Source organism: Mirounga leonina, unplaced genomic scaffold (genome assembly GCF_011800145.1).
Source record: "Mirounga leonina isolate KUSES-001 unplaced genomic scaffold, KU_Mleo_1.0 Mir_95, whole genome shotgun sequence".
Lineage (NCBI taxonomy): Eukaryota > Metazoa > Chordata > Mammalia > Carnivora > Phocidae > Mirounga > Mirounga leonina.
In genome coordinates this window covers 8179910-8192086 of record NW_023270865.1, presented here as the reverse complement: position 1 = coordinate 8192086, position 12177 = coordinate 8179910, and the positions used below count along the sequence as shown (strand labels likewise).

At 42.7% G+C, this 12177-nt stretch overlaps 1 long non-coding RNA gene across 2 annotated transcripts in view; it reads right to left on the bottom strand.

Moving 5' to 3' along the window:
• LOC118006181 overlaps positions 1-12177 on the bottom strand; it is a 177815-nt gene that overhangs the window by 98388 nt on the left and 67250 nt on the right. Inside the window, exon 6 of one of the 2 annotated variants that reach the window (XR_004677988.1) lies at positions 1743-1925. The exons of the other annotated variant lie outside the window; for it this stretch is intronic. This is a non-coding gene — a long non-coding RNA (uncharacterized LOC118006181). The remainder of the gene's footprint in view (positions 1-1742; positions 1926-12177) is intronic. 2 annotated transcript variants of the gene reach the window in all.

Here is a 12177-nt window from a genome sequence, read left to right as displayed (position 1 = left end):
CCGACCTTCAGGGAACTCAGTGTTGATTCCTAGAACAGGAAGCTGCTACTGGAAAATATGAGGGCCACCTTCCAGAAGCTGAAAGAGCAGGGATGACCCGGAGGCCAACTGCCCTAAGGAAAAAACACTCGCACAGCCCAGAAAGTTCTTCTGCTGCTTGTGCTTCTCAGTACACTGGGTGGCATTTGGCCCTGGCCAAGGTGACAAAGTGCCAGCAGAAGGACTGGCAGGGAGCCCGACAGGACACTTCCGTGGTGGAGAACAGCCACGGTGCTCCCTGAACCAGCTTAGGCTGTGAAATAGTCCCCAAGTGCTTTTCCTTCCTGGTAACTCTGCTCTGTGGTTTTGTTTTTTTGCCCTGCAACGCTTACTCCACTGGAACCACGCTGCGAGGTCCCAGGGAAGAGCTGGTCCCAAGGAGGCAGCCAGAACAAGTGATGGGACTCTCCACCGGGGAGCTCTAGGCCGAACTTCTGGGAATCAACAACAGAGGCTGGTCTTGGAAACAATAGTTTTCTGCTATAAGAGCCAGACAGGTGAGAGAGGAAAGGGTTTTCATTATTATTCAAGTAACATCAAGAGCCAGCCTGGGGGTGTCCAGAGCAAAGAGCTTGACCTGCAGCTCATGGGGAGGCCAAACAGCCCTTCCTGAGCTGGGCGCAGAGCTCATGGAGAGGAGAGCAAGCCAAGGAGGGGAGGGTGAGGCTCTGTACCTGCTCTTGAGATCAAACTACCCCATCCCACAATGGGTTTGCAGCTGGACTACAGAGTGGACTCATCTGAGAATTGGGGAAGCTACTTCCCACATGTTCTTTACCACGTGGGTGGTTCTTGTAGCCTGGAAATGGGAGCACAGCTGGCTTAAAAACACGGGATGCTGAGACATCCCCATCCCCTGGTCTCCCTTACTCCCACAGGATGTGGAGGAGCCAAGGATCCTTGAGTGTTGCAGTGAGATGTCTTAAGGAGCTGAGTTGAGAGCTGGCATGCATGCAGGGAGGTGACTGTGCTATGGGATCAGAGACCTGTTGGCTGCCTAAACTGGGGACTTGATGGACGGCATGGCTGAGTTTCTAGAAGCTGAGCTGAGAGCTGAGTGTGGACATAACCAGCAGCAGTGGCTGCCCAGCTCAGCTGGGTCAATCACAGAGGTCTGTGCCAGGTCAGAGGTTGCTCCCAGACCACACACTTTGCCTCCCGAACCACGCTTGCTAGAACACAGACCACCCCCAGGGAAAAAGGATAGGGTGAAGGGATTAGGAATCCTGAATTAACTAGGTACTCCTTCCAAAAGATACCACGTTTCAAACAAGGACTGACAGAATTACCTGGAATTAGCAAGATTAAGTTCTCTGTCATTAGCTGAAATGAGGGTTTGTGAGCTAAATTAAATTCAATTATAAAACAATAAAGAAAGTTACAATTCTGCACACCGGTGTTTTATGGTTGTGAAATTTGTACCCACCATATGAGAACTGTAATTGCAATTCAAGGCAATATGTGATATATGCCATATCGATTGTAGAAGTAAAGTGTTTTATGATTTCAAAGAAAGGAAAAAGCATGCCTAGTGGAGTTTTAGAACTGTTTGTAGCTCAGCCCCTACCCCCAGTTTATAGATTGCCTGACACCTGAAACCCAACTTCCAATAACTGTATTAGTTAACGATACTTTCTGCTGCAAGTGACAAAAACCCTAACTCAAACCCACTGAAGAAAAGGAAAAGGAATTTCTTTGCTCACAAAACTGAAGAATCCAGAGAGCTCTTGCTTCAGGTATGGTTTGATCCAGGTTCAAATGATTTCACTGAGATGGAGCTTCTGTCTCTGGATTTCTCAGCTCTGCTTTCCTGATGTTCAGTCCTCACTCGGGACCCGTGTGCTCACAAGATGGCTGTCACAATTCCAGCGCCATCATCTTGTCACCTGTGTGCCAACAAGAATAGGAAGTATGCTTCCCTGATGACAACAAAAGGCTGGGAATTGAATCTCCTTAGCCATGATAGGCAGGATTTGTGTCTTGTGACCATTAGGAAGCCAGCCATTCTGATCACAAGGATGGAAGGTGCCGATCAGCTTACACGTGGAGTCATTATGGAAACTTGGCCCAAAATAGAGCATTGGAAAATGGTGAGACAGTGGTTGCACAGGGCAAAGATAGAATGTTGGGGGCCAAAACGACAAACATCCAGGATTCTGTCTCAGATTATGGCACCCAGTTTGGTCACCTTTCCTGCCAATGTGGACAGACTGTCCTGGGGCTGGGAAACATTCCATTTGTTAAGGGTCCTCACAGAGTATGAGCTTGATGAGCTCTTTGGATTAATTAATGTCAGTGGTTACAAGTAATACAAATCAATTTCTATCTGTCCATTTGGGCTGCTATAACAAAATACCATAGACCACCTGGCTTAGAAACAACAAACTTTTATTTCTCACAGTTCTGGAGACTAGACATCTGAGATCACGGTGCCAGTGGGATGGTTTCTGGTGAGTCCTCCCTCTGTGCTCTGCACAAGGTGCCTGCCCACTGTGTCCTCAGTAGACTTTTCTCTGTGTGTGCGGGCACAGACAAAGACATCTCTACTCTCTCTTCTTTTTCTTACAAGGATGTCAGTCCTATCAGATTAGTCCCCACCCTTAGGACCCAGTTTAACTTTAATTACCTCCGTAAAGACACTATCTCCAAATATAGCCACACTGGAGGTTAAGACTTCAATATACAAACTTGGGGGGACATAATTCAGTCCATAACACCATTCTAGTAACTCACATAGATAGAGTATCTCTTGATGAAAATCTAAACTCCAAGGAAAAAAATAATTTTCTTGGCTCAGCTTGGGTCATGTTTCTAAACCTGCTCTATCCAACTATTGCCAGAGGGTTTGTAATACTACCATGGGTATGAGCTGTTCCAGCAGAAGGGGTGCCATGGAAGCCAGGCAAACATAGTCCATATGCAATTTATCCCGTGTCAATGCTTAGATGTCTTCTCTGGCCTTTCCTGGGGTAAAGAGTAATTCTACTTGGTTTACGTTCTCAGTGTGTCAATGAGCCTTGCTAATCTGGAGCTAAGAATATAATATAAATTATAGTGGGTTGTGTAAGGACATGTCTCTTTGACAGCACCTCCACTACCAGAGAATATGGTTGTTTTTCTTTGGAAGGTTGCCATGTTTCATTCTGAATCATCAGCATGTTGTCCACTGGTGTCTTTGGCTTTCTTGGCCTCCTTCATGAGGAAGCTTCACAGCACGTGATGGGATCCCTATTATGTACAACTAAATACTACTGATGGAGAGGCAACTTACGTCAGCCTCAGGGACTGTGGAGGAACTGCAGTCTTTCTCCAGTCTGACCCACCCTGTACATTTATAGCAGGCAGAGTATACTTTCAATTGTCAAATTCCAAACACACTCAACCATGAATAAACAGGTAAATAGTGCCAGAGAAGTCTTCATAGGTCAATAGAATTTGTCTTTTTATCTTATCTTATGGACTGAATGTTTGTGTACCCCCAAATTCATATGGTGAAGGCTAACTCCCCAGTGGGATGGTCTTTGGAGGCAGGGCCTTTAGGAGGTAATTAGGTTTAGATGAAGTTGTGAGGATGGGGCTTCCATGATGGCATTGGAGTCCTCATAAGAATAGGAAGAGCCCAGAGTCTTCTCTCTGCCATGTGAGGACACATCAAGAAGGTGGCAGTCTACAAGCCAGAAGGAGGGCTCACACTAGGAACCAACCATGCTGGCAGCCCGATCTTGGACCCCCATTCTCCAGAACTGTGAGAAATAAATGTCTATTGTTTAAGTCCTCCAGTCTGTGGTATTTATGGTATAGCAGCCTGAGCAGACTAAGACATCTTGGCCTAAAAATTTGGGAGAAGAGTCTTCCAAAGAATGAAGATAAACAAACAAGCCTTTTCCTCAATATGAATATTTGCCAGGTCCACTTGGCATATAAATCTATTCATATATACTTGGGAAAGTTTTCTCAGACACAGCTTGTACTCAAATGTTATTTACTTCATCAAAATGTATTCAGATTTTCAAATCAGTGAGGACTGCAGCAAGACTAATATAAACAGGGAACAGGTGCAGGATGCTGTGAGTGATAAGCAGAGGCAAGTGACTTCGTACATGAGGGACAAATGGAGGGGGTATAAAAGGAAACCCACAGCACAGACTGGATCCCATCATGTGTCAGCTTATTTGCCTCTAACCTTAATGATACGGGTGTCCTGAAGAAGTCTGGCCCATCGTTGTGGAGCTAAACACACACTAGCCCAGAAGAGCAGACACAGGCCCCAAAGCCTGGGCGGCTGAAGCAATGCAAAGCCCTGTTCACTCAAATGTCTGGTGGGTGACGCTGGCTGGAGGCTGAGGGCCCAGCTCCTCTCTTCTCCCGGTTTGGCCTTCCTCACAGAATGGTGACTGACTTCCACAGGCAAACATCCGAAAGAGTGCTGGGTGGAAGCCGCAACCTTTTTATGACCGAGCCTCAGAAGTCATATAACATCTCTTCCACCATTTTCTCTTGGCTGGAGCAGTCCTGAGCCAAGCCTCACCCAGACTCACCAGGAAGAAACTCAGATGCCCCCTCTCATTGGCGAATTATGACTTTGTTTATCCCATATTATAGGGAAAACCATCCCACTGCCATTTTGATGAATTTGGACATCAATTTTATTCTGATAATGTAGGATAAAAAATGGAATCAACTCTTACTGAGGGCTCACCATGTTCCAGAACACTGTAGCACAGAAACTATCCAAAACTTCCAGAGGCCATGAGGGGTTAAAAATTAAAGATTATACTTTGCAGATTCATCAAGACACTTTTTATTGTCAGAGTCAAATACCCGACTCAAAATGGCTTCACATACAAAAGAGACATTATAGGCTCATATAAACAGAAAATCGAAAGAATATTTCTGATTTTGAGTAGAGCTTGCCCCAGGGAATAAGAATTCATACTGAGACTATATCTCCTGTCCCCACTTAGCTCTATAATTTTCAGTGAAGCTTCTAACCCAAAACATCCCATCCCAGTCTGCACTCACATTAGGACTTACAATGCCTGATAAAAAGAGCATTTTTCCTGATCATGCTGGCAAGTTCCCTAGGAACACTCAGATTAGTCTAGCATGGGTTATATGCTCATAACTGAACTAAACACATGACCAGAGAAATGAGGAACTCTTATTGGAGCTCCCTGGGGCTAGCTAGAGCTCACAGCTTCACCCACATGACATGGACAGAGCAGAGATTATCCTGTGGTTCAGGAATGCTTCCCAGATGAGGAGATGTGGAGCAGACCAAAAATATCTCAAAGCAGAAAGATGTAATCATTGCCCATATTGCACTGGTCAATAGCTAATCACTTGCGTTCTCTAATTAAATTTTCATGTGGCTACCTACAGGATTCATTTTAAAATAAAAGAGCCAATCAATTTAACTCCAAAAAGAACTCAAGGGAAAGGCTCCTTAAGTAAATATATGGAACACTATTTAGTTCTCCGAAGGAAATTTTACACTACATTAGTAGTAACCTAGTCACAGAGGAAAAATCACACTCTCATGCATTTCAGCTCAAGAACTTGGCCCAGGTATCAGTTTCCCATGACTGCAGTAACCGGGTACCACAGGCTGGGCAGCTTAAACAACGGGCATTTACGGTCTTCTAGTTCTGGGGGCCAGAAGTCTGAGATCAAGACGTTGGTAAGACTGGTTCCTTCAAGGGCTGGGGGAGAGCATCGGTTCCATGCACCTCTCTGAGTCTCTGGTGGTTTGCTGGCTATCTTTTATGTTCATTGGCTTGTAGGCACATCTCCCTGATCTCTGTCTTCATCTTCCCATGGCATTCAGAACAGACTAAGGGTTGCTGGAGGCTGGTGGGTGGGGGATGGGCTGGATAGGGGACGGGCATTCAAGAGGGCATTGTGATGAGCACTGGGTGTTTATGTAAGTGATGAATCATTTTATTACACTCTGGAAACCAATATTGCACTGTTAACTAAGTAAAATTTAAATTAAAAATATATATATATATAAATGTTTTTCTCTATAGTCTTTTTATTAATGAAAATTGGTTGGAGAAAAAAGACAAGATGTATTCAATTTTATTGTTAATTTTCTTGGGTGTCATAAGTGTATAGTTGTGTGTTTCTCTGTGTCCAAATCTCCACTTTCTCTAAGGAAAGCAGTTATATTTCATTAGGGTCCACCCTGATGCCCTTATTTTCATTTGATTACCTCTGAAGATCCCTATTTTCAAAAAAAAAAAAGATCACATTCTGAGGTGCTGGGGCTTAGTACTTCAATATATCATGTTGTAGGGACTCAATTCAACCCCTAGAAGCCTGATTCCATATCAAGTATTTTAAGAACACTTAAAATCCAGTTGACACTCCCTAAAATTCATGCCTTATGGTAGCATCTTAGCAAAGGCCATTATTCCCTTTTGGAACACTTCTGCTATTGATGGGGTTTCGGAATATAGATGAGGTTTGGTGAGGTGAGGTCCGGAGCCGACAACCAAGAAATAATTCTTGAGACGTCTTTGGTGCAAAATGGTGGTTTATATTAAAGCATGGGAACAGGACCCGTGGTTAGAAAGAGCTGCGTGGGGGGTGGCTGATTATATACTATGGGGATGAAGGAGGTAAGGAAAAGGGAGGTTTTCAAAAGGATTTTCATATGTTAAAGAAGACTCACAGGATACTGGAGGCCTTGCCATTGGCAAGTTAAGGTTGTTTTTCCCTCTAGCAAGGCATTTACATGACAATAGTTGGGATAGTTCCTGGAGGAACATTACACTCTGCTCCCATCAAGTGTCTGTCAATGGCTGTAGGTTATAAGACATTTAAGTATCTACATTTCCTTCTGGAAGCTAAGTAATTGATAAAAATGCTCTGTTCTTGTAGATTGCTAAAACATTTATAAGCTGAGGGAGACTCATGTCTTGCAGTATTGTGATCTCTGTAAGTTAACTATTTGCCTTTCCTTAGCTTTAGGGCAGGAGTTCATGAAGAATGTCACATATATCCCACGGGGGGGGGGGTTGTGGGGTGTCAGCTTCTGCTTTGTCCTCAGCTAGCCTTCTGTTCCCTCATCACTATGGTTGAACCTTTCCATGAAAGCAAAACATCTTCCAATACTACCACAATATGATTATTGGCTATTTCTGGATCATCTGGATATTCTTGTATAAAATGTTACATAACATTTTCCTCTCTCCATGAGAACTAGGAAATGACCAAACACAGTTCCAGACCTGAAACTAAAGAAGTAAACATTACCTCTGTCAGAGACAAGAGAATATTAATTATTATTATAAAAAGTAATTTTTTAAAAATCCTGTCATTAACAGCAATATTGTCAGGCAACTTAATCAAGTATCATCAAATACTTGGAAGAAAATCTAGAATGTTGGAAAACTTTATCCACACAAAAAGTTGTGAAGCACTAATTGGCTTGAAGGAAATAACTAAGAAGCAAAGTTTACACATTATTTTTTAAAGATTTTTTAAGTTACATTTTTCTGTTGTCAGCAAAAATAGAGATTTCTTTCATAAATGGGAAAAGAAAGCCATAATCTGTCACTGGCTCACCGATACAATTGGATCTTTACTGGTGCACAGTCTTGAAAACGGAGGTCGAATTCCCATCTATTAACTGTTAAATTTTGGACCTTTGTAGGGTTTCTTCTTTATTAAACTGTTAAATCTCCTGGTTGGGGATTGCATCTGTGAATTATTGATTAGCCCTAAATTAAGCTGGACTGTTTGGGAAAAAATCCAGAGTTCTAATCCATAGAGGTTGAAACTATAACTTTCCATCTTAATTTTCCCAGTCATACCATGGGCATGCTCCAATTTACCTTAGGAAGAGAGTGAGTTCCAATTTTCAAACTATTAAAAAACTAGTCTTTCTTCCCATCAAAGTAGCAAATACTTTCCAAGTAAAAAGAAAGACTAAATACAGTATTTACATATCATGAAAAAAATATAGAATACTAGATTATTAGAATTCAAATTCAAAATGTTTTTCTCTAAAAAAAAGGAGGAGGAGGAGAAGGAGGAAGAGGAGGGAAGGAAACAAACCATAGAGACTTTTAACTATAGAGAACAGACTAAGGTTTGCTGGAGGGAGGTGGGTGGGGGGATGGGCTGGATGGGGCATGGGCATTCAGGAGGGCACTTGTAATGAGCACTGAGTGTTTATGTAAGTGATGAATCATTGAATTCTACTCTGGAAACCAATATTGCACTGTATGCTAACTAAGTAAAATTTAAATTAAAAAAATATATATATATAAATGTTTTTCTCTATGGTCTTTTTAATAGTCAAATAGGGATGGAGAAAAAAGACAAGATGTATTCAATTTCATTGTTAATTTTCTTTTTTTTTTTTTTAATTTATTTGAGAGAGAGAGAGACCGTGAGAGAGGGAACACAAGCAGAGGAGTGGGAGAGGGAGAAGCAGGCTTCCCGCCGAGCAGAGAGCCACACGTGGGGCTCGATTCCAGGACCCTGGGATCATGACCTGAGCCGAAGGCAGACGCTTAACTACTGAGCCACCCAGGCGCCCCTATTGTTAATTTTCTTAGGTGTGATAACTGTATTGTGGTTATATAAGATATTGCCCTTATTTTAAGAAGGTGCTTCCTGCAGCACTTAGGGATAGAATATCAAGATATTAGCAACTTACTTGCAAATGATTCAGCAAAACCATACATACACATATATATACACCGTAGTTGTGTATATACGTATAGAATATTAGCAATTGCTGAGCTTAGAATTTACATCTTATTGTACTATTCTTCCCATTTCTCTGTATATTTGAAAAATTTTATAATAAAATATTGCCAAGGAAAGGGAATGGCAAAGATGGGGTAAGTTTTCTTCCTGTGGTTAAATTTGTTAAATTTGTCCCTTAACACTTATCCTGTGCCCGCCCCATCCACGCTTCAACTCACTGCTCCCCCCATCCACCACCCCAAAAGAACACAGTTATGACTCCAAATAAAATATTGTTGAAGAGTGGGCACCTGGGTGGCTCAGTCGGTTGAGCGACTGCCTTCAGCTCAGGTCGTGATCCTGGAGTCCCGGGATCGAGTCCCGCATCGGGCTCCCTGCTCAGTGGGGAGTCTGCTTCTCCCTCTGACCCTGCCCCCTCTCGCGTGCTCTCTCTCTCTCAAATAAATAAATAAAATAAAATAAAAAAAAATATTGTTGAAGAGTGAAAACATTTACCTTTACAAACTATTGTCTTCTTAATGGAGTCTTTGAGGATTAAATGAGCTCTTTCGAATAAGGTGCTTAGGACAGTATCTGGCACAAATTAAGTGCTCAATACACATTTGCTGTTGTGATGGTTACTCTCTAAAACAACAGTGCCTACTGATTGCCCGGTGCTGGCAGTTAAGTGCCACGAGGGCCATTCTGCTAGGAAATGACAGGTATCGGTAGGAAGAAAAGATCCCTACTGGCTATGGAGGACAGGGGAGGTAAGACAGGCAGGACTGGGTTTTCCACATGCAGGGAGGTTAGAATTCAGAGATGTGGAAGGGATGCACACATTCACATGCATGCACACACATATGCACACAATCAGTAATTCAAGAAAGGAAAGGAAGGCAAGGGAGAAAGAAGGAAAAAAAGATGACAAGGAAATTTTATTTTTATTTTATTTATTTATTTATTTGAGAGAGAGAGAGACAGAAACAGAGAGAATAAGAGCATGGGGGAGGGAGAAGCAGACTTCCCACTGCACAGGGAGACCAACACGGGACTCAATCCTGGGACCCCGGGATCATGACCTGAGCCAAAGGCAGACACTTAACCGACTAAGCCACCCAGGTGCCCAAGACAAGGATATTTTCTATTAAAATGTGAGTCTTTAATTGGCCCTACCCTAACGGTAACCTAAAGTGGCTGTGGTAAATCACACTTGTCATGGTTAAGCAAGAATACTTCGAGCCAGAAAAACTACTCATTACAAATGTTCGTTAACTTATGTCATTACTAACATCTACCTTTCTTTACATACAAAACTTCAAAATTTCTTTGCAAAACTTTAAGAAGTTAAAAGTTGCTATGTGAGCCATATGACATCAGTAGGTTAACGTTCTATTAAACAAAACAGGACTACATTGTTACAATTAATATGCATGGTACAGTGCAATGTAGAAAGCGATTCTCCAAATATTAACTCCTTTCAGCCTCCAACATCTTACGGGATGGTCAGGGTATGAGCCCAGGTTGTGTGATCCTGCCTTCTGTGGGGAATTAAGGGAAAGGCAGTGTGTTCTCTAAACTTCTAATTTGAACATCCGGAGCATGATTATAATCCAGTCAGGAGATGGATTCCATCTGTGAGCTATATTAGCTGAATAACCTTGTGTGAAACTTTTAAAATTTCTGAACCTCAGTGTTCTCATCCTTATTTACTATCCAGAGTATTATGTTGATCAAAGAAGGTATATGAGGGGCACCTGGGTGGCTCAGTTGTTAAGCGTCTGCCTTCGGCTCAGGTCATGATCCCGGGGTCCTGGGATCAAGCCCCACATCGGGCTCCCTGCTCGGGCGTTAACCTGCTTCTCCCTCTCCCACTCCCCCTGCTTGTGTTCCCTCACTTGCACTGTCTCTCTCTGTCAAATAAATAAATAAAATCTTAAAAATATATATATATATGAAAGCACTTTATGAATTTTAATGCACTATATGAATGTTCTTGATTGGTATTGTTCTAAATGACCAATCTAAATGACCAAGTTCTAAAGAACTTACAGAGCAAAACTTAATAAAGAGCAATTAAGAATTTCACTCTCTAACTCAGCATATATATAATACAGGCCACCACTTGCTGAGTGCTAACAATAGACTAGGTGCTGTGTCCAGCTTTTTCATGTATTATCTCAAGTTAACCTTCAGAAAAGTTCTATGAGGGGTGCCTGGTGGTTCAGTTCGTTAAGCTTTAGACTCTTGGTTCCGGCTCAGGTCATGATCTTGGGGTCTCAAGATCAAGCCCCAAGTAGGGCTCCCAGCTCGGCAGGGAGTCTGCTTGAGATTCTCTCTCTCCCTCTGCCTCTGCCCCTTCCCCTGCTCTATCTCTCTTTCTCTCATAAATAAATAAATCTTCTAAAAAAAACATGAAAAGTTCTATGAGGCGAGTGTTATGATCATTCCCATTTTACAAATAAAGAGGATAAAGAGGTATATAAATGCCCTACCCAGAACCATGCATCCCAGAGATAGCGAGTCAGGCTTTGAGCTTAAATGTTTGGGAGTCCAGTCCCCTGCTGTGCCTCCTTTAAGGTTTGCATTCCCAGGCTATGAACATAGATTTATCATAACACGATTAATTTTACTAAGTCTTACATCTCACAGAGTTACCTCTCCAACCACCTCAGATGTGTGGGCAACACTCATTGTTGTACACCTCTGTGGTTATTTGTTAAACAGCATTACTGTGGCAAGACATAACTGCATTCCAGGGCATTCCAAGGTGCAGCCAAAGGGGAGAATCCCTGCCTGGTTCATCTAGAATATCCGAAACACAGCCTTCTCTGCCCTAAACACGCTGGCTAATTCATACCCCACCACCACTGCATGCATACCAACTCTCCAGGTTCTATTTTCTTTATCTTTTTTATGTGGGCTCCATGCCCAGCATGGCACCTAATGTGGGGCTCGAACTCCTGACCCTGAGATCAAGACCTGAACTGAGATCAAGAGTCGGACACTTAGCTGACTGAGCCACCCAGACGCCTCCCCCCACTCTCTAGGTTCTTGATCTAAAAATCACTCTATCTGGAAATATCTTCCTGGATGACCTCCCTCCCCTGCCTCCTGGAGCAACTTTAATGCTTCTCTCCTGTGCTCCCAGGGCACCAGATACTTTTCAGAATCAGCACTTCTCCCAATTCACTGTGTAGCAGATGGAGAAAGCTTTATTCTCAGGAGGTGGTAGAAGAATTGAGAGCCTGGCTTAGTCAAAAAAAGAACTCTGCTAAGCCAAGGGGCTGGGTAATAAAGAAGGGTGAAAAAACAGAAGAGGGGGGATGGTATTGGGTGAGAAAATGTTGGATATGGCCACAATCTATGTTTATCACTCTGCAGAGGAAGGATTTAGAAAAGAAATTGGTGGCAGGAGAGGAGAGGACATCTCAT